Source organism: Bos grunniens, chromosome 21, assembly GCF_055505025.1.
Source record: "Bos grunniens cultivar Pamir isolate PY7600 chromosome 21, Bosgru_T2T1.0, whole genome shotgun sequence".
NCBI lineage: Eukaryota > Metazoa > Chordata > Mammalia > Artiodactyla > Bovidae > Bos > Bos grunniens.
Genome location: NC_141185.1, coordinates 1,539,565 through 1,547,602, shown reverse-complemented (window position 1 = coordinate 1,547,602; position 8,038 = coordinate 1,539,565). Strand labels below are relative to the sequence as shown.

Below are 8,038 nucleotides of genomic sequence, written 5' to 3'. Positions count from 1 at the left end.
TCATGGGTTTGCATGTTTTGAGGGTTGGCAGAAATTAGCAAACTGCTCTCTTAAAATGTCATACAAATTTACCTTTATATCCATATTTCAGACAGCCTCTCGCTCAGTCATGTCTGACTCTTCACAACCCCATTGACTGTAGCCTAACCAGGCTCATCCATCCATGGGATTTTCCAGGCAAGAACACTGGAGTGGGTTGCCAGTTCCTTCTCCAGGGGATCTTCCCGACCTAGGGATTGAACCTGGGTCTCCTACATTGCAGACAGACGCTTTACCGTCTGAGCCATGACAGAAGCCCATTATACAGTGGATTGGCTAATTTAAACACCTCAGGGGACTATCCTGGTGGTCCAGTGAATAAGAATCTGCCTGCCAATGCAGGGGACGTGGGTTCAATCCCTCCTGGTCCAGGAAGATCCCGCATATCGCAGAGCCACAAAGCCCCTGCGTCACAGCCACTGAGCCTGCGCTCTGGAGCCCCAGCTCCCCGACGAGTGAAGGCACCACAACTGGAGGGTGGCCCCCGCTCGCTGCAACCAGAGAAAAGCCACACACGGCAACGAAGACCCAGCACAGCCAACGCAAGTACATACATTTCTTAAAGTTTAAAAAGAGAGAGACATCTCTGGAATAACACATCTGTTTTTAAAAAACACATGTGAAGAGGTTTACACTTTACAAGCTTGGCCAAAACAAAAAAGACCACAGCAACAGACAGGCAAGTGACCCAAGGGGAGAGCTGCAGAATAAATGAAAAGATTATGGAATATCTGCCGTCTTTAAAGTCTTTATCGAATTTGTTATAACATTGCTTCTGTTTCATGCTTTGGTTTTTTGGCCGAGAGGCACGTGGGATCTGAGCTCCCCAACCAGGGGTCAAACCTGCGTCCCCTGCGCTGGAAGCCAGAGGATTAACCCCTGGACCACCAGGGGAGTCCGGTATCTGCCACTGTAAAAGGTGCAAGACTCCAGCATTTTTAGAGATGGTTCCATTTACCCCTCAAAAGTCATGGAATTCCCTCGTCATTAAAATGATTTCAATCTATAGAAAGTGTGGAAAACTCCAAAATTCATGTTTTAAAAGTCAGTGTTACAGTAATGGCAGAATCCTCTTAGAATAGTGAAGGAAAGAAAGTAACGAGAAATTGCATTTACAAATATTGATATAAAGAATTTCAAAGAAAATGTTGGCATCTTGAATACAATCCAATGTAATAAGAAAATGTGATCAAGCAGAAGTTATTAAAAATGTAAGAACAGGTTAGCTTTAGGTAATTTATCAATAATTTATTACATCAACAAGCAAAGGAGAACATTGCAAATTTTTTATGCAGGGATACCCAAAGTCATTCATATAACTGAATACCCATTCCTTTTTTTAAAGTCTGTAATAAGAAGAAAAGTACCTGAATATGATTTAAAAAAAAAAAAAACTACCTTAAAACAACATCAAGGGACGTCTCTGGTGCTTCAGTAGTTAAGAATCCACCTTGCAATGCAGAGTGTGCGTGTTCGATCCCTGATCAGGGCGCTAAGATCCCACGTGCCGCGGAGCAACAGCCCAGGCATCGCAACCAAGACCCAACACAACCTAATCAATCAATTAACTAATTTTTAGAAACAGTGTATATAAAAAAGCAACATCAAAAATCTGCACCCATTCAAACCAGAAACAAGATGGGAAGTTGCACTCTCACACCTACTACAATTTGTTTGGCAAGTCTACCCAATTAAACAAGTCAGAGAAAAGAATGAGCTAGATATCTATGGAAACAGACAAAATTATATTCATTGGAGAATACGACCATATGAGGCTTCCCAGGTGGCACTAGTGGGAAAGAGCCCCCCTCCCAGGGCAGGAGACCCAAGAGACCCAGATTCCATCCCTGGGTAAAGAAGATCCCCGGGAGGAGGGCATGGCAACCCACTCCAGGATTCTTGTGTGGAGAATCCCATGGACACACAAAAGCCTGGCAGGCTACAGTCCATGGGGTCACAAAAGAGTCAGACACGACTGAAGCGAGTTAGCATGCCTGCACACATGACTGGATACCTACAACACTCCAGATACTCTGCTAAGAGAACACTAGAATTTACGAGAGTATTTTGTGAGATGAATGGACAGACAGGAGACAAACATACAAAACTCAATAGCCACCATCCTCTAAATCAGAAGCTTAGGTCTGCTTCCCTGGGAAACAGACGCTGAAGACTGAAACCCACACGCGGCGGCATGCGTGAAGAAGTGAGGCAGCAGAACTGGGCAGAGCGGCTGTCGGCCTGGGAGCAGCCACAGCGAGGCCTTGGCCAGTCCCTCAGGAGGCTCTGAGCGTCGGTGGACATGTCCCAAGCTGAGGCCCGGGGGCCACGCCAAGGGATGTGGCAGCACGAATTGTCTCAGGCGAGGCAGCTTCCCGAGGCAGAGGGCAATTTCTAGAGAGAGTCCCTTAGGCTGTGGTCCCTCAGCAGGTCCGCCTGTCCTGAAGTGGGTGTGCACCCCAGACCACAGCATGCGCCTGGTCCCCACCTTGAGCAGCCCCTACCCAAGTGCTGCACAGCAACCCCGGGCTTCTCGAAAGCTCTAACCCGCTGTGGAGTTTTCCCTTCTCTCGTGGCCAGGCCCGGACTCACAGGCGGAGAGCGTTTGGGCCACACACCCTCCTCTCCTGAGTTTTCCCAGGTAGATGCCAACAGAACCCCGCCCGTACAGCTCACCTGTGACTTTCACTGCAACCCCTCCCAATTGAAGTGAGCTGCTTCTATGTTCCAGAGAAGGAAATGGCACCCCACTCCAGCGTTCTTGCCTGGAGAATCCCAGGGATGGCGGAGCCTGGCGGGCTGCCGTCTATGGGGTCGCACGGAGTCGGACACGACTGAAGCGACTCAGCAGCAGCAGCAGCACTTCCATGTTCAGGCGGACTGCCGCTGACCTTGTGAGGCAGCCCGTGCGGGGCGGGCCTGGCCACGTGGTCAGCTGAGGCCCCATGTCAGGCCCTCTGTCTCCACCAGGGCCAGTGGCTGGTCCGGAGCTGTTGCATAAACAGTGATCAGCTCGCCCATTTGGATGGCAGGCCCTTGTTCCAAACCTGAGCGTCTGCACTGGTGACCCCACGCAGCATCCATTCCCACATAAACACCTCTGACACGAGGCACGATTCCCACATAAATACCTCTGACACGAGGCACGATTCCCACATAAACACCTCTGACACGAGGCACGACACCAGCCCGTTAGTATGGCCCGAGCACAGGGCTGCCCACATCCCAGCTCAGAATTTCTGTGGGCTCTCTCCTGCTCTGGGAGCAGCCAAAGCTGGCAGCCTTCCTTCCACAGGACTCAATAAATGAGTTGGAACAGGGCCCCCATGTGTGAGCTTCAGGTTCAAAGAGGCCTCTGAGCCTAGTCCTTCCTCCTCTTCAGTGGCAGCAGGTGCTGGACTGGGTGGTCTGTTCTGGACTCACAGAGGGCGCCCCGGCATGCCGTAGACCACGGGACCCTACACGCATGCCAGCGTGGCAGGCCCTGAGTCCTGCACGGCTCCGGCACCTCCCCGAGGCCTTGCACGCCCACCCCGCCAGCTCCTTCCGTCGGATGATCACGGTCACAGTGGACCTCTCGAGCGTGTGAAGTCTATCCAGACGGTTCAGGCCCTTCGGCGATGCAATGACAGAAGACAGGAGAGCTAACAGCCCTGGAGCAAGACCCTAACGAGCACTGCTGTTCCTCCCACGCAAAGGCGAGCTGTCGCCGCAGGGTGGAAAGGAACATATCGGCCACACGAGTGGCTGGGTGCCGAGGGCCGCGGGTCCGTTACTCTGCTCCAGCAGAGACACCGCATCCAGGCGGAGCTGAGGTTCAGATTTCTACGTGGTCGTGTTTGTGGAAGTCTGCTGTCATCCTCCGTGGGCCCCGGGGCTCAAGAGAACCGGGGGAGCCGGGGCTCCCGAGTGTTTGTCCCAGGAGGCTCCCCGGGAAGCAGACCCTGGGGGACGGGGAAGGGCTCGGTGACCCACAGGGGGAAGGTCAGGACAGACCAGGATGGGCTCCCAGGGTGGCCTCAGCTGCCCCTGGGGCCCGGGCCTCCCCTGGCCACCAGGACTGACCAGTCACAGGGAGCAGCGGTCCCAGGCAGAGGTGACCCCTCGCCAGGCACAGGGAGAGGGCAGTGCTCAGGGCAGCCGGGGGACTGAGCCCAGCTTCTGAAGCAGCTCCGCCAGAGAGCTCGGGGGCCGCGGGGCAGGCCTGCCGAGGTCAAGAACCCCACCTCCTTGAAGCCAAGCCCTGGGTCTGGTCCCCCACAGTTTCCGCCCTCATCACGGACTCTCACGCTGGCCTTCGGCCAGACCGCAGGTGGCTCAGCTGCTGGGCAGCCTTCTCCTGCGGCGGCAGCAGCCGTCTGATCCCGCGGTGCTGCTGTGACCCCGTTCCTGCCACCAAGCGCCCAGCATGGGGCACAGCAACCACGGCGCCCCGGCCAGTGTCGCACCCCAGGCACCGGGGCTGCGGCGTCCCAGCACGACCTTGCCACCAGCAGCGGCGCCGAGGCCTCCGGTCCCACCTCCATCCCGTGTCTGCAACTGACTCCTGGGACCTCATGGGCGGGAAATAGACGCGGGGCTTTGTGCTTTGTGGAGCGGGCGAGGGGCCTCCTGGGAAAGCAGCCGTGAGTGAACAGGAGCAGCAGGACGAGGCCTGGAGACGTCACTCAGTGACTCAGAGGCAACGCGAGCCGGCTGACCCCACCGCGGCGGCCCCCCGAGAAGGGTCCCAGACTGGAGCCGGGGCTGGACCTTTCACCCCCAGACTGGCCGGTCAGTGGACATGGACTCCACCCCGGGAGGCACTGGAGGAGCTGGCCCCCGTCTTCAGCTGCCCCAAACTGGCGTACGGGGAGGCGGCTGGTGGTCACAGGCAGGTGACCTCGGTCCTGCGGGGCCTCCGTGTGGCCCATCCCAGCCCCCCAGGAACCAGCTGACCGCTGGGAATGGAACACCGGCCGCAAAGTCCCCGACCACGAGGAGACTGGAGGGGGCACATGGCTGAGACAAAGGGACATCCGCGCCACGGAAGGACAGAAAGCGAGGCTGGAGGCCCCGAGGGAAGCACCAAGCTTTGGGTGAGCCATCCTCCCGCCACTGAAGGCCAGTCCTTCCCAGAGAAACCTGCAGGGTGTTGCCACTCCAACCCAACTCCTATTTTTTTACTTTAAAGTTTAGTTATAAAGAACGGATTTTCCGTGATTGTCAGAACGTTCTGCAAAGTGTTAAGTATTGCCATGAAACAGGTGTAGAACCACCCAGGGGAACGGGCTAGAGGGCCAGACACGGTCCAAGCGCAGGAACCCGCAGAGGAAAGACTGGCCCATCCATCCAGTGGGGCCGGCGGGGGGCGGGGCCCACTGCACAGCGGGGTTGCCATAGCCCATCAGAGGTGGGGAGGAAAGCACGCTGAACCCTTGCCTCATCCCAATACAAGGATAAACTTAGTCTGTTTTAAAGGACCAGAATGCAAAACTAAAAAAAAACATCCAATAAGAAAAAAATATAAGACTATTTGCATAATTCCAGATAAGGGTGACACCTTCAGCCAAGACAGGAAGTCCAGTCACAAAAAAAGAGAACGGTTCAGCCATTAGACAAATGTTAAATCCTCTGTGGCAAAGTAAAATACATTAGCAATTTTTTAAATACTACATTAGTGTGTGTGTGTGTGTTAGTTGCCCCAGTCGTGTCTGACTCTGTATGACCCTATGGACTGTAGCCCACCAGGCTCCTCTGTCCATGGGATTCTGCTTCACAAGCAGATTCTTTACTGTCTGGTACAAGGAAGCCTATTACATGAGTATATTACATATTAAAATATAAAAATGTTACATTTGTGTGTTTAAAATATATGAGTGCTGAGTCTAAAGACAAACACCGGGGCCTGTAACTTGCACAGCTGTCTCTCCATTTGCAACAGAAAACGCGCACAGCCCATGTAATCAGGAGGTTTAATTCCCCGCCTGTACAAAGAGCTCCCGCAGACTGAGGAGATGAAGGATAAACGGAGGGTTCATGCAAGTGGAAACATAAGCCTGGATACAGAACGGTGCCTGCACTCGGGCAGTGAGGAGACGCAAAGCAAAACGGAAGTCACTCCAAATGCAAAAGGTCAGTAGTGGACGTGGGGGGCAGGTGTGTCCAGGCCAGGAGGCGGGGTTCCCGCTGCAGAGGGAGAGCAGCTGGGGCTGGGGGCTGGGGGCACATCTGAGAAGCTGCCTCTGCTCCGTCCTCTCAGAACCACCCCCCCGGCTCTTCCTCTTGTAAGGACATATGTCCATGAATGTTTATCACAACGCTCTGTGCCTCCCAAACGCAGAAACAAGCAGAATGTTTACTAACAAGGGCCAGGCTGAATACACTCCCGTGCCTCCTCTCGATGGAAAAATGTACACATGAGACAGAAGAAGCCAGGGCTCCGGGCTTCGGCTTGAAGGATGAACCATCACAGAGCAAAATTTGAAAAGCAAATTGCAAAGTAATGTGTGCACTGTTGTGCCTTCTGCACAGCAGAGTCTGGCTGTTTATCTGGCGCACACGTGAGACGGGTGTGCCCAGAGCAGGAGGCAGCAGGCCAGGCCGCAGCCTCGGGGGGGACGGAGCCTGCAGGCGGCCCGGGCCCACGTCTGTCTGCCCCTTCTGGCCCACAGGCGCCTGGTGCTGCTGGGGTCTGAAGGAACACTGCGACTTCAAGGCAGTCACCCCGGAGTCAGATGCGGAGGCTGCTCTCAGGGTCTGCTGGTGGCTGGCAGCTCCCCCAGCGTCCTTGAGGCAAGACTGTCTGCGGAGCGGAGTGGAGAGGAGTGCCCGGCCTCCTCCTGGCCTCCTCCCAGGCCTGTGGCCAATCGGCTGCAAACCTTGCCTCCCTGAACCTTTGCGTCTTTATCTACAGGCTGGGCTAATATCTCACACCACAGGCCAGGCGTGTGCGGGGACAGGGCCACGACCCAGAGCTGTTCTCAGGACGACATCCGTGAGCTGTTCTCCTCCATGGACTGTGTCTGGGCACCTGCTCCATACTGGCCCTGAGTCAAGCACCGGTTCCCCCTCCGGAGCCCCCAGACACGGAGGATGGGGGACTGACTTCTACCTCTGTGAGACGCAGGTAGCACAGGTGCTCAAGCCGTCGGCCACGCTGAGCCAGAGGAAGAGGCTGACCTGACGAGGGCCCAGAAGGATCCAGGAGATCTGGGAGGGGCCTGAGGGAGAGAGGCAGAGACACTGCGAGCTCTTCAGCGTCAGGGACTCACAGATGGAAGGCTCCGGAAGGAATGCCCCATCAGGCCTCACCACCTCCTCTGGCCTGGGGAAACAGGGGTGGGGGGCTGGTGGTGGGAGGGGGACACACAGCTGGAGGGGAAGGCCTCCCACCAGGATTCTGGGTTTACAAATTCCTTTTTGCTTTGTACATGTCTCACTGTACTGCAGTTTATGGCTTTCCTGTGTTCTTTGTGAGCTTTTCTATTTGCCAATTAGAAATACCCTCCTTTGTCCCTCTTAAATATTTTGCCCTGAATTTTGTTTTCTATAATATATACTGCATTACTTACATTTTTTGGTATTTTTGATAGGGTTGGTTTTTTTTTCAGCCTTTTTTATTTGTTCTAATTCCACCTGAAAGTCCTAATCTTTTAACACATGTACTTAACCCATTGACATTTATTGTGATTTGTGATAAAATAAAATCTTACTTCATATTTTCTATTTTATTTGCTTTCCCCCTTTCTTATCTTATTTTACAGAAAAAGTTTTTCTCATTCCATTGTTTCCTTAACTGCTTTGAAATATTTACATTCCATTTCCAATCTTCTCCTGATTGCCTGTAGACTTAAACTTACGCTTTTCTGGCAGCGGCCTGGGCCTAGATGCCCTCAGAACAAGGCAAGGCTCGCAGTGGACCTGTATCTGTCTCCATGTCTCACATCTCCCCCAAGCCTCCCCTGTTGACCCCACACGAAATTTTAGCTTCAGATTGTTAACATGGCACCCCACTCCA

At 53.9% G+C, this 8,038-nt stretch overlaps 1 long non-coding RNA gene across 1 annotated transcript; it reads left to right on the top strand.

Moving 5' to 3' along the window:
• Positions 1-5,987: 5,987 nt before the first annotated feature.
• On the top strand, positions 5,988-7,751 carry LOC147348869 (uncharacterized). Its single transcript, XR_015150245.1, has 2 exons — positions 5,988-6,153; positions 6,935-7,751. It is a non-coding gene; the product is annotated as an uncharacterized LOC147348869 (long non-coding RNA).
• Positions 7,752-8,038: the final 287 nt, after the last annotated feature.